This window comes from Camelus bactrianus, chromosome 8 (genome assembly GCF_048773025.1).
Source record: "Camelus bactrianus isolate YW-2024 breed Bactrian camel chromosome 8, ASM4877302v1, whole genome shotgun sequence".
Classification (NCBI taxonomy): Eukaryota; Metazoa; Chordata; class Mammalia; order Artiodactyla; family Camelidae; genus Camelus; species Camelus bactrianus.
Window position 1 is genome coordinate 31,535,022 of NC_133546.1, and position 25,913 is coordinate 31,560,934.

The following is a 25,913-nucleotide window of genomic DNA, read 5'->3' on the forward strand; positions in this document are numbered from 1 at the left end:
AAAGGTACCTGAGAACAAGAATATGTAGGGTTGATACACTGCAGTTCAGTAGAAAAGGCCAGGGTCTGAAAACATGGTATTTCTGGCCACAGGACTGTTCCATTCTGTCTTAGGAAGAGGAGGTTCCCCCAGACTGATCTGTGCCACACAGGGTTGCCCAAGTTCTATCAACTCATTTTTCCACACTCAGTGGAGCACCCTTCTGATTCTCAAATTAACTACCTAAATGTTTAGAGGAGTAGGAGAACATCTAGACAGGGGTTCCTTGAATATTTCCAGAAGGTTTTCTCTGATAGCAGAAAAAAGAAGTCGCTCTCCAAAGGTCTCTGATGGTGTCTAAAATTCTTTAGATTTGGGGGCTTGAAACTCAAAAAATTTTACAGTCCTTAAACAAACAGGAATTTTGTCTGCTTTGTTCACTGACTGCACCAAACACTTAAGAAAGTGACAGCAGAGAGTAAGCTCAATAAGTGTTGAATAAATAAACAAAAAATTTTGTTACAATTTAAAAAATTAACAGAATGAAATGTTTTAGTCACTTGCTATCAGAAACATCAAAATAGGTTTTCCTCTCTGCCTCCTTGTTTAGTCACAACTGAACTGAATTTACTTTTATTTCATAAAATTGAGCCACCTGAATTTACATCATAGAGTAATTTCTTGTCGTAGTGTCACCATATTTTGAGAACTTAAAAATGCATATGAATTGAGATAGCTTTTTTCACTGTTTTGTAAACTTTATAATCACTAAGATGGCAAGAACACTACCAAAGAGATAGTACACTGGAATGTTTGAATCAATTGCTGTTAGAAATTTTGTTAAGTATCTTTTTGCTGAAAAGTCAAGTGACATGTTATATGAAATGTTGTAAGGTTGTCTCTTTTACTATCTTAGGAGAAAAATAGTTGAAGGGCCTTTCTGAAGGAAAGAAAAGTAACATTATATGAACTAACCTTTATCATGTGTCATTTCATTAAAACTTCCAAAATTTCATTGTTGATGAAGCCAACTCTTCACAGCTCTCACACTTTAATTGTGCTGCAATCTTGTCACATCCAGTGAAAGCTTTAACAATTTCACCTTCACAAAGAATTCACCCTCAAAGTGTTTTTGCTGAATAAGCCAACTTTGAGAACTACTGTTTATCATTAGACAAAGTAGTGATTGATCATTAGCTATTTTTACAAGTTTTTAATTCTCCATTTAAAAAAGAATAATTCTACTGAATTGAAAATCTGATCAGCATATTTCTCTGCCTAAACTAGCACATATCCATGTCAAAGAGTAAGTTTTCAAAATCATTTCTCATTTCTTTACAAGTTGATCTAAAAAGATAAGCATCTATATAGTTGTTCCTGTTAACTGTCAACAAAATCCAGTGTTTCTCTCCAGCCCATTAATACACAAAGAAAATCAAAAGACAAACTCTTTGAGGGAAGCTACCATTGATGCACTGCTCCAGGCCTGCTAATTCATGCAGGCTGTAAAGGGTGACCTTCCCCCACCAATGTCAGCGTCATAGATTTGCTTCTCTGCGTGCATTCGTCGATATGTGTTTTCATTCATGAAAACTAATATAGTTTAAAAATTATTTTCCTGGTTACTTTACCCTAAATCATCCATATAAAATTAATGGGGCAAAGATCAACTCATTACACTGCTAAATTATTAGTGTCCGTGCTTCCCAATTTAAAAATAACAAGCAAAGTTAGCATTTATCTCTCAGCCAGTCTCCAGGATATCCTTCCGGTGTGTTAGAATTATTGAACATCATTCAAGAAGTGTCTCTTTTTCATCTTGTCAGTTTCTTTTTAGGCCCCCAAACAGGTATGACCATAATTACAGCACAGAGCTTCACCAAGGTTGGGGGGTTTTCTTTAAATGAATCATCAGGCAGTATTGTCTTTTCAGTTGTGTTTTTCACTTCTAGCTAATATTTTTTTTCCTGTTGGTGCAACATTTTCTGGTTGTTTGAACAGTTCATTGTAATGTTAACCACAAGAACAGTGCTGGTTTATACAATTATTTTCAGGGTTTTATCCACTAAAAGAAATAAAGGATTAGACCTTTAGCATTTCCACAATATTCTAGCTCATATTTTAAATATGCCTCTAAATATATCCTACTATTTTTAGATGCCAGCTACCTAGTAGTAAAGAGGATAGTCTAAGACCTTTTCACCATCAGTTTCAATGGCAAAACTCATCTCTCCGACCTTTGCTGATTTTTTGGATGCACTAAAAATTTTAAGTCATCTGTTTTATTTTATCCAATATTCAGCTTGTGATCCAAACTTCCTGTATTAAATCACAGAATGTATTTCCTATAGGAAATACCATTTTAAAATTATTACACTTTAAGTGTATAAGTGAAGAAAATAACATTACACACACAGTACAGATTTTTTTTTTTTTTAGTACGTATTTGCTATTGGCAGGAAGTAGAACTAGAAGGAATCAAGCACTTGTAAACGAATGCATCGCAGTAATTGTTAGAAATTCTTTAACTCCATTTTGGAATCAGTGACTTTCCATGGGGTGTAATCTAAAGTTTGGAAACATTGATTCGTGCAGTAACTAAACGATTTCTCTAAAGACTGGCTATGCAGGTCTCTGAGGACACATGACTAAATCACACTTCTCAGCTTTTCCACTCTAGCAGCCAGTGCCATGAGCAGCCTTAGCACACTCCGTTCTTCCCCTATTAGCTGTCCAGATCAATTTCTTGGGACTGCAATGCTGACAGCACTTAATTCCCCAAGGACAGCAGTACCAAATTTTCCAGTCAACAAGCATGCATAAAAACGGTATGCTTTCTGGGCTCACATAAAAGCAACAAAATATTCACCAACAAAGAAAATCAGATTATCTTATTTTTGTTGAGTCAGCATATACCAAACACAGTTTTTTACACTTTTTATTTTGAAGTAATAACAGACTCATGGGAAGTTGGAAAAGTAGAACAAAGAATACCATGCACCCTTTGCCCAGCCTCCCCTGATAATGACATTTTATAGAGTTCAATCCTAAAGTCAAAACCAGGAAATTGACATTAGTACATTACTGTTTTAAAACCTGCATTTATTTGTGTGTGTGTTGTATAGTGTTATGCACCTTTCCCCTGTACAAATTTGTATAATCACCACCACAAAGTACAGATTTGTTCTATCATCACAAAAGAAATCCTTTGTGCTACCTCTCTGTACCTGTGTCTCCCTCCACCACTACACCTGGCCGTGTGCCCGGGCAACCACAAATCTGCTCTCCGCCTCTCTAGTTTTATCATTTCAAGGATGTTATATAAATAGAATCATACACTATGTAATACTGTGAAATTAACATTTTCACTGAACATAATGTCCTTGGGGTCCACCTGGTTTTTTGCACATATATCATTAGTTCATTCCTTTTTATTGCTGAGTAGTATTCCATTGCATGCATGTACCAGACTTTGTTCAACCATACACCAACTTAAAGACATTTGAGCAGCTTCCAGTAATTTACTATATACACTGCTCTGAACATTCATATACAGGTTTTTGTGTGAAATAAGTTTTCATTCCACTGGGGTAAATGCCCAAGAAGAAGACAACTACTGGGTCATATGGTGAGAGTATTTTTTAGTTTTGTAAAATCTGGAGGACTGTTTTCCATTTTACCTTCCCAGCAACAATGTATTCAAAATCCAGTTTCTCCTTATCATCACCAATATTTGTTATTATTGCATTTAAAAAAATTTTTAGATGTTCTAATAGGTTGTGATATCTCACTGCGGTTTTTTTTTTTTGCATCTCCCCAAGGCACCAAAATGGAGAAAAGCAGAATGCCACTGAGCCCATTACATAGCACTTGTCCGCTTTGATGCCAAGCAAGGGTGGAGGCTTGGCTCTCCACTGGGCCCGGATGACAACAGGGTGGGTGGGTTTACAGACTAAAGACTAGTCCAGCTTGTGCCTCCTCATTCAACTTCATTGGTGCCACATTGAGATGGAGGCTCAGGTTCCAACTGGACCCCACTAATTCTACTTTGTAAGGAATATCAGAGCATTGTTACCTTCCTCCACTTAAGAGGTAGAATTGGCTCTCCACTCATCTTAGCCAAAACCACAGAGGATGTGCCGTTTGTGGGGTGGACAGTGTATTGTGTTGTATTGGTATTTTGCTGGAGTACAGTGATTATGGTCATGAAGCTTTTCTGTTCTGTTAGGCTGCCTTTTTCCTGGTCCTTTAGCCAGAGCAAATCAGTTTTTCTGGGAGTTACTATCGTCTGTGCCTATTGGTGGTCTGGGTTGCAGGCTTCCCCGGTGCCCTGTCTGAGATATACAGACGGCAAAAAGAAAAACCAGGAAACTCAACCCTGTGTCATGCCTCACACCCTCGGTTAACTGGTCACTCTTGCATCTTTATCTGAGACTTTTGATATTTGTTAGTTTTGTTACATCCTGGGTGTTTAAAGAAAGAGGACCTGTTAAGAATTGGGCTATTTCATGTTGGCCAGAACAAGAAGTCCTCCCAAACAATTTCTTTTTATAACAGCTGTATTGAGACGTAATTTATAAACCATAAAATTCATCATTTTGAAGTGTATAATTCAGTGGGTTTAAATTTATTATAGGAGCTACACAACCATACCACTGTTTAATTTTAGAACATTTTCATCACCCCAAAAGGAAATCCTATGCTAATAGTAGTTACTCTCCATTCCCCTCACTACCCCTTCCTCCACCCCAACAAGACCTTGGCAACTACTAAACTACTTTCTGTCTTTACGGATTTGGCTATTCTGGAAATTTCACATAAATGGAATCATACGATATATGGCTTTTTTATAACTGGCTTCTTTCACTTAGCATAATATTTTCAGGGTTCATTCACACTGCAACAATTATCAGTACTTCATTTCTTGTATTTCCAAATAATATTCCACTGTATGAATACACCACATTTTTTCCATTCATTAGTTGATAGACTTTTGGGTTGTTTCCATTTATGAGTTATTATGGATAATGCTGCTAAGAACACTCAGGTAACAGGTTTTTGTGAGAATATATGCTTTATTTCTCTTGAATAGATACCTGGCTGAGAAATTTCTGGGTCATATAGTAAGCCATATGTCTAACATTTGAGGAGCTACCAAATATTTTTCCAAAGTGGCTTCACCGTTTTACAAACACACTAGCAATATACAAGTGTTCCAAATTCTTCACATCTTTGGTAAAACTTTTTATTGAGACTTTTTAATTTTAGCCATCCTCCTGGGTGTGAAGTGATAATCTCATTGTGATTTTGATCTGCACCTCTCTAGTGACTAAAGATGTTACACATCTTTTGTATGCTTCTTGGCTATTTGCATGTCTATTCAAATCCTTTCCCAATTTTTGATTGTGTTGTCTTTTATTATTGACTAGTAAGAACTCTTTACATCTTCTGAATACAAATTCCTTATCAGATACATGAGATGCAAATATTTTCTCTTATTCTGTATGTCGTTCTTTTATTTTCTTAATGGTTTCCTTTGAAACACAAAAGTTCTTATGATGAAGTCCAATTTATCTATTTTTTTTTCTTTTGTCACTTTGATTTTGGTGTCATATCTAAAAAAAAAAAAACAAACCACTGCCTAATGCAAGGTCATAAAGGTTTACTTCTATATTTTTATAGTCATCTTGTTGTTTAGTTTACAGTTAGTTTTACGATGCATTTTTAGTTAATTTTTGTGTATGGTGTAAGGTAGGGGTTTGACTACATGGTATTGTATGTGGATACCCAGTTTCACCTGCATCACTGATAAAAATTAATTACCATATACGTAATGATTTATTTCTGGACTCTCAGTTCTATTCCACTAGTCTGTATGTCTGTCCTTATCCTGGTCTGACACTCTCTTGATTACTGTAGTTTTATGGTAAGTTTCTGGGCTCCCTTCATTCCCATATAAATTTTAGGATCAGCTTATCAATTTCTGCAAAAGAAGAGTGCAACCATGTTTTTGGTAGGGATTGTATTAAATCTGTAGGTCAATATAGAGAATATTGCCACCTTATCAGTATTATATCCTCTGATCCACAAACGTGTGATGTCTTTCCATTTACTTACATAGCCTTGAATTTCTTTCAATATTGTTTTGTAGTTTCCAGTGTACAAGTTTTGCACTTTTGTTAAAATCAGTTTTAAGTATCTTATTCTTTCCGATGCATTTGTACATGGAATTGTTTTCTTTTTATTTTCAGATTGCTCGTTACTAGTGTGTAGAAGTGCAATTTATTTTTACATATTGATCTTGTATTAGCGGTCTTGCTGAATGCATTTGTTAGTGCTATTATTTTTGTGGCGGGTGGGTGATAGGAGGTTCTTCAGGACTTTCTACATACCAGGCCACAGTAACTGCAAGTAGACTTAGTTGTACTCTCCCCTTTCTCATCTGGAAGTGTTTCACTTCTTCTCCTTCACTAATAGACTGGGAAAGAGCATCCAGTACCATGTTAAATGGAAGCAGCAAGAGTGGACAACCTTGCCTTATTCTAATCTTAGGGGGAAAGCAGGACCATTTATTTATATCTCTCAGTAAAATCAACAAAGAAGATTTCCAAGCTTAAACTGGCAGAGAGCATTACATAGAAATTTCAAACTGCTAGAGAAGAGAACAAAGAAATTTGGTTTTGTGGGTTTTTTTTTTTCCCCAAATTATGCTCAGGATATTAACTCATTTGTGTAAAGGAGAAAAACCAGGAATAAGTCTTTCACCATGAAAGTATTCAATCCATTTAAAAAAAATGATTAATAAACTGTTGAGGATTATTCTTTAAACTCCATTTCACATTTGTGCCTGAAGTAAGCACCTCTTACCCAAGTCATCCAAAATTAATTTACAAAGCCTGAAAATACATTCTTTCACCTAATATCTGTTTTCCAACTCTGTGGTTTATACTCTAAAATGGTCATGGCTTATTAACCAAAGCTTTCATAATTATTTAAATCCAAGCCCATTTCCAGAGAGAAAAAATACATTAGGGGAAAAATCTAATTGAAATCTTGACCTTTAAAAATATTTCTTTTCCTTAATAGTTCTCATTTCTGAAATTTTGTAAAGAGCAAAGGAAGGCAGCTCTGCTCACCACTGTACCACCAACTCAGTACCTACAAAGAGCAAAAGGAAATGTTTAGAGTGGAAAGAAGACTCACTTTCAAGAAGTGAAGTGATTGGATTTTCTGGTTTCAGTCTGGGATTGGGGTCCAAGGCCTCTTGGTCCCATAAAACACAATGAAAAGCCGGATCTGGTTCTAAAACACAACCACTGTTAATGTCCCCAAGTTCACACAGTACATGTCATGCAACGGGGGACCCAGACAGGGGACCCAAACACAAAGAACACTAGCAACCAGAGACAGAAAAGTAAAGCCAGTGTCCTGGGGAAACACGTAGTCAGGGAAAACAGCAAGGCACATGCCACGCCACAGCCCTGCACGTCCTGCACGTCTCACAGCGGCACGCTGAGGACACGTCAGGGAAAGGGCTATAGGAGAAGGCTTTACCACATACTCTTACTCTACGTATTGACAGAAAAAGAGGAATAGGAAATGGCCACTTGATTTTGATAGTGTACCAAGGGGAGCTTCTTTTAACAGTGTCATGGAAACACTGTTGAAAAAAAGCCTTGTTGGAAAGGGGAGCCCCACAGCTCAGGCTCTGCCATTAGCTTGTTCTTTTATCAGGCTGGCTCAGACCCGTGTCTAGATAGTTACCAGGAAGGGGAGGAAATGAGCTGCCAACACCAACCATCCCAAGGTGTCTCTCATGATATTTGTAAACTATAGCAACCGGGGGAGGAGAAAGAATTTAGAGAACTTTAGAGGACTTAGTAGCAAATAGACACTCTTTTGACTATAGGGGGAAAAAAAAGGCATTGCTATACTGTAGAATGGAAAAAAAGTAATGGGAGCACTTATGTATAGCAAAATACTTCTGTATTTTCTACTCAAAATGTTATAGAAACAGATACGTGGAAGGAGAAAATAAATCTTAAAAGACATAAACAAAATATGACTTTGTGTCCAAATTGGGAGATTAACTTAATTTTCCCCTAAAGAATAAGAAAATATCTTTTTATCTTATAAATAAATCTTTCTTTCATTTTAATTACATACACACTATTTGTTAACTTCACTGTATTTAATCTATTAATTAATTTTAAGTAATAGACTACAAAACACTAAGTTACTCACCTTGACTTGGATTAAGAAACTACTATCCATGAGAAAATGGTTCCAACCAGCATATTTATGATGACCATGGGTACGGGATTGTTATATTTAACAATTATAAATACAAAATGACCAGTTGAATTTGAACTTCAGAGAAACAACAATCGGTTCATAATCACCTTATTGGTTTAGTCTACTCTGAACCAATTGTTAACACAGAAACAGAGTATAGACAGGTGATGATGGCAGGTGGACAGCTGGCTGTATAGATACAATGGTCGGCACATACTTACACTAAAACATTTGCTGCTGTTCTTTGATGCTCCTCAAGGAGCATCAGAAAATAGAGGAAAGAAAAAGGGAGTGTTTTAAAACCAGAAAGCAGAGACCAAGGGAAAGGTTGCTAATGATAAATTGGTTGCTTTGAAAAGCAGAAGAGGTTTTAAGTTGATCTACCTGGGAGGCTAGTGGAGCTCCTAGTAGCAGCAAGATAGCACCAATAGGTATTTGCCAATCTTGATCCCCTGCAACATGCAGCTCAGAAGAAAACACAACAGTCGAAAGAATTCTTTTGACTTTGCCAAGTCAAAAGAGGAGTTACAGCTTAGAGTAGGATAAACTGATAAAGTAGTTATAAACTGACTGTTAACAAAAAAGATAAAGAAATCAATTAAGAAGATAGAAGCTGATGATAAAATATTTTCCATTGTAATAAGGCTCATTATATAAAATTTAAAATTGTTAGAGAAATATAATTAAAAACACAATGTTTTCCCAACCCAAATAGATAATAGAGAAATAAAGCATTTTTTTTTAATTTTTGAATAAGCACTAAACCAGAATATAATGCACATCAGAGGTAATCTGCTAAGAGGTTGCAAAAACAGAAGGGAGTCTCACCCTCTTATAGAGCCATGCTGATACAATCTATTATATATTTGTTTTCAAGATAATAATAACTAGTCTTCAAGTGGGAGGATTGGACTGCACCATTTGTCACACATAGATCGTCCTAAATTCACCTGGTAGTTGGGGTGGCCATCTGTGTTAGCTAACTGACCTACCCAGAGGCAAAACAAACTTCTCATATTTTTGTGACAGAACATAATTTTGCAAATGGAAGCCAAGTGCCCACTGAAGTTAGGCTCCTGCCCTCCCACAGAGACTGGGAGAGAGGGTACTGTCTCCTTTAGTGTTCACATTTCCTTTTTGGGGGTGTAGGGAGCTTAAACAACAAACATTTATTTCTCACAGTTCTGGAAGCTGGGAAGTCCAAGATCAAGACTCCCGACAGAGTCAACAGATTAAGTGTCTTGTGAAGACCCTTCCCGGTTCATAGACTTCCAGGTTTATTCTCAGTGTCCTCACAGGGCAGGAAAGTTTGATGTTTACATTTCAAAAAGATGGGTCCCAGATCTTTGAGAGAAGTATTCCTCGTTCATAAAGCTGGCAAAGGCCTATCTAGTCTCCAGAGGGATTTACAAATATTTTAAAAAGAGGAGACAGTCCTTATAGTTACAAGGTTTCTAAAGGAAATGTTCTGAGAAAAAGGCGGAGAGGGGGATCTCTTCCATTATTTTCAACAGAAAGAAATAGCCCCTTATTTTTAAGTTGTATTTGCCCTTAAATAATATACAGAGAAGTTAAGTTTTAAGTTATCTTGAAACTACCTATACCTGGATATAACCCAATTAGCATTTTAGTATATTTTCTTATGATATTTTATATATCATTTTGTTTGGTTTTTATAGCTTTAATCAAATAATACAAACATAATTTTGTGTCTGACTTTTTTTTTTTTTAACATTATCCCATGTTATTAGAAGTATCACTTTTACTGACAGTACTTTAATTGTTGGCATTATATTTCACTTTATACAATAGTTAATATCTTGGTGAATAAAGCTTTTATTCTTTCATACTTACCATTATTCCTTTTGAAAGAGTGTCAGGAATAGGATTTCTAAGTAATTAAGAATGAACATTTAAAGCTTTTGATGTTGCTGAATTTCTAAAAGTTACTTTTCTAAATAAGACAATATGTTTTATCCAAAGGTTTTTCTCTCTCTTGTTTTTCAAGCAATTGCACGCCGTTCCTATGATGTTTAAAGTGACTTTAATAATTCCTTCTTGAAGCCCGCAAGGTGGCAGCGGCTGCAGTTGGCCGTCTGAGGTGCGCGGCGTCGGCCCTGCTGCTCCGGGCGCCCCGTCTGCCCGCCCAGGAGCTGTCAGCTCCGGCTCGGCTCTATCACAAGAAGGTTGTTGATCATTATGAAAATCCTCGAAATGTGGGGTCCCTTGACAAGACATCTAAAAATGTTGGAACCGGACTGGTGGGGGCTCCAGCATGTGGCGATGTGATGAGATTACAGATTCAAGTGGACGAAGAGGGCAAGATCGTGGACGCCAGGTTTAAAACGTTTGGCTGTGGTTCTGCGATTGCCTCCAGCTCGTTGGCCACGAAATGGGTAAAAGGGAAAACGGTGGAGGAAGCCTGGACCATCAAAAACACGGACATCGCCAAGGAGCTCTGCCTGCCGCCTGTGAAACTGCACTGCTCCATGCTGGCCAAACATGCCATCAAGGCTGCCCTGGCTGATTACAGACTGAAACAAGAACCCAAGAAAGAAGAGGCCGAGAAGAAATGAGCCCTCGGCGAACCTGCCCACAGGTCACACCAGCTGCTTGCCCACCCGCCGTGCAGTCAAGTAGAAGCCCTCGCACTACAATAAAAGAGCTATGAAATCTGCACAACATTTGCTCTCCACGTTGTGACTCCAATGCAAGCAAAATACACAGTCTAGTTGTTCTGAATCCTGTGATTTCTTTCAGTTCACTTTTATCGCCTTAACCCAGTTCATGTCTGTTTGAATTGTGTGTATGGCCTCAAAACTGAAATCCATAGTGAAGTCTCGCATTTGGGGAGGCATGAAGTGCACAAAAATCTGATTTTACCTGAATCTATTTTGGGGAAGATTACCGATAGAATGCCTTGGTAAGATTATTTGCTAGAACCAAGTATTGTACATAAAACAGATTTGCATATATAATAAATAAAAGAATGGAAGATGAACAAAAAAAATAATTTCTTCTTCTTAATCCAATTAAATACCTAGTGCATTCAGAACTACTGGGAATCACAAAAAAGAATATTCTTGTCATTTTTTACCCTCTTTTAAGGGAGAGCCCAACCCTTTTTGCCCTCATTGGAGGCACAATGAGCCATCACTGACGAAAGAATAGCAGGTTTCAAAGCTAAGAGGAGAAGGAATACTAGGCAAATCTCACGTTGCCTTCAACCATGCTTTGAAGCCTTAATGAACACTTGTGATAATGTTATACTCATATAGAAAACAATTTGCTCAACCTCATATTAATAACTAAATGATGGCTTTTTAAATAATCTATTCAGCTGCATTACATGTTTTTCTTGCTCTGCTCCGGACTGTCATGTTTACCCTAGAGACCAACTCAAGTGCACCCTGGAGACGCCACTGACTTGAGTCTCTGAAGCAATCACTGAGGTCCTTTGATCCATGGATGAAAAAATAGATGCTTAAAACAAAGTTTCTTTTCTCGTTCTCTACACCACCCCCAGCTTTCCCACTTTTGGCAGTTGTTTGAAATCTCTAATTAAAGCCACCATGTTTTGAAACACAGCCAGCCCTCAATAGGTTGAATTACAATCATCTTGCTGTCAGAGACTCAAAGGAGGGTCCTAGCTTTTAAAGCTAAAACAGTAAATAGGTGACATTTGATCAAATTCAGCATTGATTTTCTGGCAGAAAGATGAAAAGGAAGGGTATATAATTTTTTATTAAGATACAGAACTTACCTCCTCTTTGTCACAATTCTGTTTTATGTTATTCCTGTAATTAACAACAACAAAGAATTAAGCACTATTTCATATATTGCTAACCGATGAGTAAGATACAAACATGAGATACTCTGGCAGCATTTTATCACTGTATAAAATCCAGTCCACCAATTATCAATTTTTTTTTCTCATCAAATAGAAAAGGACTTGGCCAGGCATATTGAAGAGAAAAAGTATAGGAACTATACAACATTCTCGAGGATTTCAGAATGAAGATGGAGAAATAAGATATTTACACATAAAATGGTAACTAATCTATTAATAATATATCATATTGAACAGAAATTATGATGTGTCAATATTTCTATAACTTGTTAGAGTTTGCAAAGTTTAGCCTTCACAACAACTCCAGATTTGGTATCACTGCCACCGTTCAATGGATGAAGAAATTAGGATTTAGGGAGATAGGCACTTGCCCAAGATTTCACTTTTAATAAGAGATAAAGTCTGACATCAAATTTATGATTCTGAGTAGTCCAGGCAGTTAAATGTCTAGAAAATCAAAACTAGAGCATAGCCTTACCAGAGGAGCACTTCATGACAGATGCTGGATTTCACTGGGCCTGGGCACATAGGTCACATTAAGTGCAAGACAGATTTGTTGGCAAGGACATGGCAATGGGAATTCCCAAGAGCTCCGTTGGAATTTGAAGAACAGTGAGTGGACCAGCTTGCCTGGCGGGGATGTTTCAGGCAACAATGGGATGGTAAGGCTAAAATATTTATCCTTTACTAAGTAAACCAATAGGTACTAATGAAAATTTTAGAACAAAGGAGTGACATTTTATCCTTGAAGAAAATGACAGTAGGATTCAATAAGGTACATAAGTCAGAAGTGTTCTTTATTTATTTTTTTTGTAAGAAATTATTCCTAGGAACTCAGGACTGCCATGTTATAACAGAATACTTTTTCAGATCACTAATCTTGGCAAAAATACTGTAGGTATCAACAATGTCAAAATCCCTTCATGGAGGCTTGGATTGATAATATCTAAAGGACATCCACTCATGTCAACTATTTCTTTGTAACAGTATCCCAAAAGTCTGAGACCTATTTTTGGATAACAAAGTTGGGTCATTATTATCGCTAATAAATAGGCTTTGTTTTCAAGGACTTTGAGCATTTTCTCAGGCACAGAATTGTTTCTCAAAAGCCTTGAGATTACAGAAAACTGGGAAGAGGCATGGCAGAGAGGAAGTGAATGGCACAACAGTGACACTGGTTTGGAGTCTGTGGGATGAGGCTTTAGGCGAGCCAATAGATTCAGCTCTAGGGTTAGAGACCATTGCTTCTTTGTGTTTCTATCCTAAGTCAGAGCTGAAATAGTTAGCTTCTATCTTGCAGCAGAATAAAGGCATTCATATACCCCTGGTGCTTTCTCCATCAGAACTTTGCCCCTCCTCTAAAACTCTTTGTCAGTGAAGCATGGGAAGAATCTATGAGTTTACAGAATTCACTAAAATTGTCCTTATGAATACTATACCACTTAATTTTATAACAATATATGGAAGCAAAACACATCAGGATGAATAAGGTTAACTGGCATTCTGAAAATGTTTTCAATGCTTAAATAATTGGAGATAAAATTATCCTTTTATTTATTTATTTTCTTGCATTTTCTGATTCCACATACCTCAATGTTTTAAGAACGTGCAAGATTATTTGTTCTTATGTAGATCTTGGATAGTTCATATAACTGATACTCATGGATTATGATTTTAATTTCTATGGCATTATTTGACTCAGAATTAAAAGTCATGTTCTCACCATAAATATGAGTCAATCTATAGTTACTGAGCCTCTGTGCATACCACCATTTTCGACATTGTAGAAACCTTACTCTTCGCCCTCAAGTTTTAAAACGTGATTATAGAGAAAAACATAAATGCTTTGAAGCATTTCCAGAGTTAGTAGTCAGTAAGCATAAAACATTGTAATAGCACAAACTTAATGCATATATGTAAAATAGAATCAGAGTGGAAATGACAGACTAGACAGATTAATAATGTTTCTGACCACAGATGGTGCCCATGTCCCACCCAACAGATGGAGATTTTTCCAAGGTCCCAGGCTTTGCCAAGCCTCATTCTATGACCTACAAGGAAAAGGTCATTTTTGTTCAGTCTAATTAAAACTCTGATGACATTGCCAGTCCTGAAAAAATAAAAAATGATTTTAACCCAGTAAGCCAAAATACTCAGGGTAATGAAATTTCTCTAGATTCATAGACATCTATAAGAAGGTTAACAATTACTTTAACAAACCCATATAATCCCCTCCAAAAAAATTCCATGCACAGTCATCAGAGAAGATCTTATTTATTTCATTCAACGCGTTATTTACCCAGTACCTTACATATTAGGTATTGTTTTTGGTCCTGGTGAGTACAAGTTGATCAAATCCCTTCCCTTGGGGCTTACAGTCTAATGAAAGAAGAAAGGTCAAAGAAAAACATATAAATAAAAGACTTTGGTTGCCAGGTAGGAAGTAGGATGCTGGCAAGTGAGATGGAAAGGAGACAGAGTGTGCCGGGGTGGGCTTCATTTAACTAGCGTGATCATCAAGTCTCATTGAGAAGAGACCATTTGAACAAAGATCATAAGAAGGTGAGGTGGTGAATTCTATAGGAAAACTGTTCTAGGGGCAGGGAATAACATGGGCAATTGTCCTCAGGTTGCAGTGTGTCTGGTGAGAAGGGGCGCAGCAAAGAAGCCATTGTGGCTGGAGAGGAGTGAGCAAGATAGAGAAAAATAGAAGAGACTGGAAGGGTCATGGGGAGCAGGTGGTGTAAGGCTACAGTAAAGCGTCTCAGCTTTAAAGACTTGCACTTTCACTGCAAGTAAATAGAAAGCCATTGCAGGGCTTTAAGCCAAGGAATGACATGATCCTACACATGTTTTGAAGGGATGGCTCTGATGCTGTGTTGAGAATTTTAAAGGAAATGCTAAACAAATCATTCTCCTTTGCTTTGAAAGGGTATTATCTATCAGCAACCCCACAAAAGAATTACCTTGTCCTTTGTACGAAGAAGTGGTTCCTTCATCATCCTCTGGGTATTTGGCTGAAAAATGGTGGTAAAGTTGGAGCTGAGCCATCCACCCCCTCAAACCTTGCCCCTCTTACATCCAGCTGCGCACACTGAGGAGCCCAGCTGGCCAGGATGAGGTGCTTCCTTCCCACACTGGGGAATGAAGGAAAGTGTAGGTTCAGGAGCTTATCAGCAGCAGATGCAAGCTGAACGATTTATCTCTTCTCCTGCTCCTACTAGGATGAAAATCAGCTAACTCTCAAGAGCAAATAAACAGTATTTTTATTAATAAAAATAGGTTTCTTTACTTCAATTACTTTCTCTAAAAAAAATATAACATGTAATCGTCAGATTTAAATGCAAAATCCTAAACCTGACATCGAAGCCCTCATCAACACAATGGTGCCTTCCTTTCTCTTCCTTCCTTTCTTTTTTTCCTGCACACAGACAGTGAACTTGAGCCAAACCAAACAGCTAGTTTCATTTTCTGTCCTCATGCTCTTTGCTCTGCCTAAAATGCCTCCCTAACTCTCACTTCTTCTGGTCCAAAATGAGGCTACAAGGCGAAGTTGAAAAAGCAAGAACTTAAAATGAGGAGCCCTGGGCAACTGATTGTTAGACTTTGGCCCCGTCACTTAACCTTTCTCAGCCTGTTTCCTTATCTGCCTTACAGAGTGTGTTTTACACCAACTAGATGATATATGTGAAAGTTCTTATAGATTGCAAAAATAAAAACATCATATTAATTTATTTAGTCAAGGAATATTTACTTCACTGAAAGGGAAAGATTGAAGAGAATAGAGGGAAGGTAGAAAGATATTTAGGAAGAAGACGGCTCAGTGATAAGTGCTCTTACAGGGAGGAGGGTGTCTACGGCTGCCTAAGGACACTCCCCTCCACTGCACCTGCTCATATGGTGGAGAGAAAGTCATCAGCCCCACCCCTAAGAGTGGTGGAGCCTGGGGGCAAGAGTCCAAGTGGAAGCCCTTATTCTATATGTCACATACCTTCATAACAACAAAATTGCAGAATACATGTACAACTATGGTTTCCATAGAACTTGAAAGTCTGAAAAATACCAAAGGTGGCTGAATTCAATTACTGTTCCCCATATCCAGTGTTCTGTTTATAGATGAGTGATGTGATGAGAGATAAGACAAACATAATTAATCAATAATCATACATTCTATTAAATTTATGTTTCTTGTCTTCATTTTGACCAAACCACTACTGATGTGCCATAAGTATAAAATACATGCAGAATTTGATGACTTGCTACTAAAAAAAAAGTTAAATATATCATTAATTTTTATATTGATTATATATTGATATAATATTTGATGCATATTGGATTAAATAAAACACTATTGAAATTTTAAAAAGCATACGTAAACACACATTGACCTTCACATGTTTTAGGTAAAACTAGGCGCTGAGCAGTCTAAAGCTAATTTGGGATAAGTTCCTCTTTCCATTTTATTTCTTGAGGCAGGGAAGATGACAGAATATTTTTAGTGATTGTTGCTCCTTCAGTCCTTTCCTTGAACAGACATAAGAAGAACCAATCAGGAGTGAGGGCTGGAGGTCAAGAACCTGGCTCGGTCCAAGTCCACCTTTGGCTCTGCGGTGCCCTGCTGGCTCCCTACCTGCAGAGGCACGATAAGCCTGATTATTAACACAGGGCGAAGGCAGGAGGATTCAACAACTTTGGCTCCGTGAACAGGAAGGTGCAGCACCGGGAAGCTAGCGTGATCTCAGGGCTCCCGGAAAACCACGCCCAGGAAGACCTCCTTCCTCACGGAAACTTGAAATCCTGGGAAGAATTTCTTTCTCAAGTCACAAGAGGAAAGGGACAGCATCCAAACTACCTTCCCTAAAACTATAGTTTATGTTTTGTGTAAGCTAAAGGGTATCTTGTGAAATCAAGGACTTCAGAGTTCCCAGACGTAAACCTGAAATTGAAAAGTAATTATAGGTGGCTTACAGTCTGTCAGATTGTTACTGAACAGGATCCTATTGTCATCAATGACCATATGGTTTTTGTAACTACTTAGCTGTATAGTAATTTAAAGGGTTTTTCTCCTGCTTGTGCTGACCAAGGAGGGGGGTATCTCGGGTGATCTGCCCATCCCTCTTGTTTTGCTTCCAACACCTCAGAGACAGCAGTTGGGTGTTTTGTGCATCTTGTTGCTCATAGCTTCACCCTGACTGCACATGTCTACAATTATTTTTAGCCCCTTATGGTTCTTTTGTATTCTGTTGTCCCAGCCTATGCAAACACAGCAAGCAAGAGGTCTCAGGCCTCAGCCTGCCTAAAATGGCAGAAGTATGTATCAACCTGACTTTAAACTGCAGAAGTTTTTCTCTAGAGCACTTTTCCGCAGACTCTTTTCCTAAGCACCTTTGTTCTAGGCACAAGAATATTAGAAGAGTTCCAAAACCAGAGGTGAATGCAATGCCATCAGGTGCCTGTCAAGGCCCTGTGGCCCCCAAACTTCCAGCCCTTAGGCATCGACCTGCTCTTCTTCAGAAAACAAAGGCCTGACATGTGTTTGCCTTAGCAGAATTAACAGCCCTGAGAAATGGCTAGTCTCACCGTAGTTCAGGCTGACTTGTCATAGCCCAAGTTTTCCCATTATCAGAGTCATAAATCCCACTTCCCTGCTTGTGTCAGTCCACGTCTCCACCTTACTAGAGTCGTAAATCCACTATCCTCCCGTACACCAACTTATGGCCAATCAGAAATCTGTTCCTCTATCCCCTTGTGTTCACGGCCCCTTCCTCAATAAAAGACCCTGCACATTCACCCTGCTCACACAGGCACCTCTCATCTGTGTGGCCTGCTGTTGCCTGTAGCAGCGAACCTATTAAACTTTTCCTTTGTTCTTAAACTTCTCCTTGCCTTTGGTAAATTCTTTTACCACCCACAACACCAGCCTGCAGTGTGTCCCCCAACAGTGAACATCGTACCCAGCAGGAGAAAGGGGACTGTTTCATCTGCAAAAACAAGGACAACTTTGCAACAAGCTGTTACCCTGTATATGATCTCTATGGAAACCAGTGCCGCCCTTTGAACTCCTACTATAAAACCCGCTGCCTTCTCTCCCCAGCAGGCTCACGGTCTTGAAGGCATTGGCTCACGGTGACCTCCTTTGCCTGGCAGAAATAAAGCTGCCTTTTCTACTTCATCCATAACTCTGTCCTCGAGTGTCAATTTGGTAAGCAGGGTGCAGAGGCTGAGTTTTGGCAACAAGCTGAGTTCTGTATCTTTAAGCATAGCACGGGCATGAATTATTACCTGGCTAATGCAAGTAAAGGTAGCAGATTTAGATAAATCCAGCTTAAAAAAATTTAAATCTTTCCCTTTTAATCTGGGCTATTTAGACTGTGGAAGTAACCCAGGGATTTAGAACATTCAGGATGTGTGGGCATAGGACAGGGGGATTGTGTTGAGGTATCTGTGACGTTGCCACTTCCCAGAGCGCAGCCTGGGAAGCAGGGAGAGGAAGGACCAATGCCTACTTCTCAGCATGGCTTGGAGCAGAGCAACAGGCCAGGAGGATAAGCAGCCAAAGATGTGGCCAATAGACAGAGAGAGAAAAAGAACCTGTTGACATTGGGTAGCTGACCAACTGTTTTAAGAGCATATTGTTTGTCCAAGTGGGAGACAAAGAAACCACACAACTCGTCTTCTAACAGGTGGGGCACAAGTCTCCTCTCCCTGAGCTGTTAAACCTGATGTGTAGCTAGCTCTAGGCAGGTAGAGAGACATGGAAAGGAAAAGGATCAGAACAGGAAGTACTGAAAAATCACATCCTGACTGGGATTAAATATAACAAAAACATTAATATTGATATCAGTGCTCAAATGGATGTTAACTTAAAGAAAAGGCAGGGCAAACCTCTTCCCTAAAATTTTTTTTATCTTTAAATTTGTGTTATACTGTCTGTAGCAATCAAAGGTAGCCTGTTCTTTCTGGAGGGCTAATATGCAGATATATGTTGATATTTGCTCTTTTTCATTATTTATTCAACAAATGTCCATGGGTCTTTTTCTTCTAGTTAGATCACAATGAAAAACAAAAATAGGAAAATTTCAAATCTTTTGACCCATCTCTTTTTACCATGTAAAGTAAAAATAATTCTTCTAATTAAACATTTCTCAGAGGTGATATTTGAATGAGCATTTTGTAGCCTTTGAATATGAAGAATATTTATTTTGTTTTTTTCTTCCAGTAAAACAGAACAGTATGGAAAATTATGTTAAAAGCATTTACTTACAAGATCATATTTGGGAAAGAGGTACTTGATAATTATCAAACTGGCTACCAGAGAGGATTGAGATTAAGAAGATAGACCATTCTGCCTATTATCATATGAGATCAAGGATCAGGGGCACCTGCCAATCATTTTTAATAAAGTATTTTGACTCTGAATTTTCTGCATGCCTGAAACATATTTTTATCTTTGTAAAAGATTATTTTTAAATTTGAAAAATATACCTTGTTACATATTCACTGATTAACATTATCTAAACAATAAAAACATGTATTAAAAAGGCGTAAATAATTATACTGAAGTACTACTGGTATGTTTGCTTAGGTGATGAGGTGTGTTCTTCTCTCATTCCTCTGTTTTCTAAATTTTAGACTTTCTTCTATGATTTAAATAATAAATATTAGAAGGCGAAGTTGGTACTTGCACCCAGCCATGTCATTCACCTGGAAAAATCTCAGATTTATATCAGTCCTTTGGTTTCTTTTCTCTTGTTGGCTGAGCAAGCTCGAGGAAATCCTGCACCTCTGAAGGGTAGTGTGTTGCCACAAGGGGCAACCGTCAGGTTAACGGGGGCCTCAGCGCCTGCCACTCTTTTGGTTTTCCTAAGTCATCTCTCTTCTACTGCCTTATGGACATTTCAGTCGTACATTTTCCCCAAACTGTCTACTTCATATCCCCTCCTTGCTTTCAACAGTTTACCTTACTTCATTTTTAATCAAAAGAAAAGAAAAAAAAGTAATTCTGCAGGAACAAGATCATCTTTCTCCTCCTACTCATATCAAGCCATCCAGCCTTGACACTCTCCTCCTCTAAAAGGTTGACTCTTTCTCCTGTGCCCTAAATGTTGTCTCCTCCTCCTCTCTGAAGGACTTCCCCTCCATCCAACATCCCCTCTCTTGTTTCGGTATCCTAAATCTCTCCCGCTCTACAGTCTCTTTCCCAACAGCCTTTAAATACATATGCCCTCTTTAAATCAGGTCCCCAACTCAACATGCCCCATTCCCCAAGCCATCTCTTTTTTCTCTTTTCACAGTCCTGTTTCTTGTGAGAGTCATTTGCCTTACAGCCATTCCTTAATTCACAGCATTCTGGAGTGCACCTACATTAACCCTATGAAATTATTTTTCCCCAGGATCATCAATGGTCTCCTTGTTGGAAATAATTTTAAAAGTTATCACATTATACTCAACCTCTCTGCAACATTTAAAGCACTGACTTTGCCCTTCATCTTGAAAGATTTTCTTCCCTTGGCCCCCACGAGATGTAGCTTTTCTGTTTTCTTTCTAGACCTCCGGCTTCTGCCATTCAGGGGGCTTTTTCTTTCCTTCTGATTGTCCCTTAAATGTAGACGGCCCACAGTTTTCAGTTCTCCTCTTTTCACGCTTTCTGTATTTTTCTCAGGAACACCCACTCACCACTAGGGATTTGCTTAATATCATTACTCCAGTTTTTAAAATTTTTGATTGCTTGCTATCTATCTACCATTCCACTTTACCCTAAAGCTATTTCTCCGCACACCAGGGGCACAGAATGGAACGGCAGGTCCTGCAGTTCCACAGGCATCCAACTGGGTGGGCGAGGGGAGGTGGGGGCTATGCTAGCCTTCCCAGGAGGAGGGACAGAGGAAAGGAGGATTTTCACTGGTACCCTAAAAACAATGTCTCTTCCCATCTCTACCTGTTCTAGACAAGGGGGACTGAAGAGGTCACACTCTCTGTTGGAAAGTCCTTTGTTGGCAAATCTGACCATGAAGATATCCAGGATCATCTCTTCCCAGACAGGAGCAGTGCCTGCAAGGAGCACTCACGGGGGCAGGAAAGTGTCTCGGTAGGTACGACACCTTCATGTTACTCATTAATTTACTTAATAAATACTGAATGCCCTCAGAAATGTTTACAGTCAAGAAGGAGCATATATTAAACCAGTAATTACACAGATCATTATTTAATTATATTCTATTAAATGCTCTGAAGGAAAGCTATGGAATGTAGAGAATATGTAACAGGGGACCTTGTCTAAGCATTGGCATTAAAAAGGCCTCTGAGAAAATGTCAGTTAATTGAGAGGTGGAGGATGAGTAGGAGTTAGTTAAGCAAATTGATGGGGAGAGGTCTTTTAGGCAAAGAGATCATAAAGCCTGGCATAGAACTTAAAAGCTATGAAAACTGAAAGTAGGCCAATGTGGCTAGAGTTTATTGACCAAGGAGGTGAAAGGCTAAAGAAGACGCGTCATAGTTACGCTGGTGGAGTCTGGTCTTATCCTAAGATCTTATTCTATGAAAAATGGAAAGCAATTGAAGAATGTAAATCAGGACTGGTGTTACTTGCATTGTTTTTAAATGTAGATTTCAGATTTTTTGTTACCCATACCAACTAAAACACTACTATTTTAATGCATAAAAATGCATGCCAAATTCCAAGAATACATTTACTGTTGTGTTTTCTTTCTGTTTGTCTAAATCCCACTCAGCTGCATTGCACAGCTCACCATTACTCCTCCATGAAGCCTTCTTTGAGCATTTCAGGGCTCAGTGATTTACAGCTTTGGGAATTCTTAGAGCCATTGCAGCTACAACATCAGGCTGAACGTGGGATTCCTATCTGCTGCCTTTACTGATCTATCGTGTCACATAAAACAGAGCCTGGCCAGAGTTAGTGCTCAGGAAATATCTGTGGAAAGAAAGAATGTACTGTCCTCAGTGAGGTTTTGGGATTCAGGACTTGTAATATCCATTTTTGAAATGAGTTATATTGAAGCATACTTTGGCTGAAAAAAAAAAAAGAATTCTGGCAAAATATAACAGATATACATATTTGTTTAATATATATGTTTATATCTTCATCAGTGTCCTGCTTCACATGTAATTTATATATAATATAGTAAACTACACATGTATGTTATATATATATATGTATTTTTGCAAAGCATAACATTTTTAAAGATACAAAGTTATAGAATTGAAGGAAATGCTGAACAATCAGATTCCAAGAAATAAAGAAACCAGGGTATCTCTGGGGAATCTCAGCCACAGAAACTCTTGGATGGTCTTTTTAGGGTCTTGCTTTCTGTGTTTGTGTGACTTCACTTTAGATACAGATTTTTAGGAGATGGTGATTAGCACAGTTTGGAATACATGTATTGCTTGCCACCCACCCCTTCGAGTTTGGGATGAGGGAGGGATGACTTCCAAAAGGAAGAATGAGGTGCCATTAACAGCCATCGAAATAGCTGACAAGGGAAACTCTGCAATGAATAACAGATGTCCAACTCCACATCCTCAGATTCAACCAACCACAGATCAAAAATATTCAGAAAAAGATTTTCAGAAAATTCCAGAAAGCAAAACTTGAAATTGCCACATGCTGGCCAATATTTAAATAGCACTTACAATGAATGAGGTCCTACAAGTAGTTTAGAGACGATTTAAAGTATACAGGGGGAGGGAGAGGGTATAGCTCAGTGGTAGAGCACTTGCTTAACACATATGAGGTCCTGGGATCAATCCCCAGTCCCTCCATTTAAAAAATTAAATAAATAAATAAATAAACCTAATTATAAGCAAATAAAAGTCATTGTTGGATAATGTGATAAAAAGATCATTTTAAGAAAAATAACTGGTGGTGCTTCAAATTGCTTAAAAATTGCTTCAGTGATGAAAGTAAATGTTTACTGCTGATAGCTGCAACAGAAGGCAAAAAGCTGTATCACCAGAATAGATAGGTGTACCGGGCTGATGGGCAGCAGATGTCGGGCAGACAAACATAGATCTTACAGTTGCTCCCATCATTTCAGCAATTCTTAATTGTGTGATTAGCACCTCAGTCCTTGTTAATATGCCCTAGGTGCCAAGGAAAATATTCTAATCCAGCATAATATTCTTTGATTTACAAATTTGAGCAGAGATTTCTTAGTGTTAATTTTTTTTTAATCTGCAGAAATGTGATTATATTTTAAAATGCACTGCATTAATATTTTTCCTCAGTAGCACAGCAAGCAATAAAGAGGAATATATCCAGAATGCCAGACTAAATCTTTGGATTGTGTTTTGAATGTTAAAAAGTGAAATGTTTTAAATGGCTCTCCATAAAGCTGATAAAATGAGATGAGTGATTCCACGGTTGGGGCAAAGAAGGTATGGGGCAAAGAAGGTACAAAATGAGCCTGGAACCCATTGTTGTACCAGAAATTAAGGAAGTGCTCATGAAAAAGAAATACACGCACACACACACACAGTGGGGGTACAGATAAAGAATACAGAAGCCAGCCTGAAGTGTCTCCATTTTGGCAATCTGAGATATTTTAATTATCCACGTAAATAAAGACAGTAATATCATCAAATAACATAGGAATCCATGGGTCCACAGTAGAGACAGATAAATAGAAGAAAGAGTCCTTCCCTAGAGCAGAATGACAACGTGGAACGAGTGCTGGAGTTGTGAAGTCGTCATTTTGCCTCCATTACAGTAAATACTGGTTTAGCAAGAATAATCAATAGATGGATATGAAGGCCGGGGCTAGGGGGTGAGACTGATGAGTTTGTTTCAGATCCCATAGATTGCTTATTAGTTTCAAGGGGGAAATTCGTAAGTATACAGCAGAGAAACCAGACAACACATTGACCAGCGATCAAAATTAACATCATGAAAGAGGGGAAGGTGGACATCCTGTGACTCTAGATGCGACACCCTAAAGAGGACTCAATACCATTTTTGTAGCATCTGTCCAGGAAGACATTGCCTGAATCTAACTATGAAAAAAAATCAGACAAACAAATATTCAGAAATATTCTATGAAATAACTTGTCCATGGTCTCCAAAATATCACCCTCACTGGCTGGCAAACTATTCCAGATGACAGAGTACAGAAACATGGCAACTTCCTGTAAGACTAGTCTCGTACCGAAGGGAAAAATACTATATAAACGTTATGAGGAAATTGTCCAAATTGTAATAAATTGTATATTTGATAAAACTATTGTATCAATGCTAAATTTACTGAGTTTAATGACTATACTGTGGTAATGTAAGTTACTCAAATTTTTCTTATAACTTTTCTATAATTTGAAACTATTTTAAAATAAAAAATTTAGAAAAAAGAAAACATGTAAGAAATTTGTTATATTATTCTATTCCAATAGTTCATAGTACTTTATAATAAATTATTTCGCACAAATACATACATAGAACAACAGATATTTACACCAAATTATTAGCAGAAAACCAAATTAATGATGTAAATCAGTTAAATTTTTTATATGTATGATGGCTTAATTTCCCCCTATCATGATCTAATTTATTTTTAATATACTTGTTCCAACTTTGTTCTGGCCCTATCCATCTGCATCCATTCTAATTTCAATTTTTTTTATAATTAGCATTGCAAATTATGTGTGCAACTGTTTCAGTTAATTAAAAAATGGATAATACTGGAAAACTGGACCACACTTCTAATTAAGTCTCCTGGGTTAATTAAATAACTGTAGTAGAAATATGGTCCAGGTTTCCAGCATTATTATCAATAATAGGAAGTAAAGCCTTTTCTTTTTTAAAGCTAGTATCTGCCACTATATTGACTTGTTCTTTTATTTCCTGATTATTGAGAACAAAACCATCTACACTGGTGAAACTGTTTTTTAACTACTGAAAAGGTAGAATAAAAATTGTTGTACAAATGACCTCAGGGTTTTATACATGCTCAGATGTCCCAAGCTGGGCTCTATGCTATATTCTTAGACTTCCTTAAAGACATTTCTACTATATGCAGTATTTATTCTGTTTTTTGAGCTAGAAAGCTTGGAGCTTCTTTTTCCAACACCCATCCAGTCAAACATCTTAGTGACGCTACATCAAAAGTATGTCTTTATTCTGCCCACGTGAAATTGCTCATCACTTCCCAAACATCACAGGTTCCTGTTACAACTTTGTGCATTTGTACCTGTCGTTAATTGCAAGGGAGGACTGTTCTTTCTGTCTGCCAACTTCTCTCATCCTCCAAGCTCTGTCTTAAATGTCCCCAACACCCTCTCCTGTGCTCCAACAGCAATTCTAACATTGTTGTGGTATTTCTGGTATTTGATTGATGTGTTTGCATGCCTGACTAACACAGGAGACTGGGAAATCCTCCGGAATAGGGGACATCTCTTACACAGCTTTATATCTCATCCAGGATGTTGAATGTGCATCATATAAGGCAAGTGTTCAATAAATGTGTAACGAATGAATGTAAGAATGAAGAAAAAAACAAATAGATGAATCAAAACGGGATAAAATTAAGGAGCTAACATCTATGGGGGGGGGGGAGATGAAAGGAGGTAAGACTTTTTCAGAAATAAGAGCTAGGAATTTTTAGCCATTTGGGATTTACAGAAAATCAGTATACATATGTGTACCGTCAGTTTTTTTAAATGGAAGTTCTCTGAGGTCAAGAGGAAGAATTCTTAGATCAAACCTGGGAATAACTCAAATCAACGGCAGAAAGAAGTCCTGAGAGTCTTGGTTTACCAGGCGAAATCCGCCAGTCAGGTCCTG

The 25,913-nt window shown here is 37.9% G+C and overlaps 1 pseudogene; it reads left to right on the forward strand.

The window, feature by feature from the left end:
* Positions 1 to 1,111: 1,111 nt before the first annotated feature.
* LOC105077419 (iron-sulfur cluster assembly enzyme ISCU pseudogene) lies at positions 1,112 to 11,283 on the forward strand (annotated as a pseudogene).
* Positions 11,284 to 25,913: the final 14,630 nt, after the last annotated feature.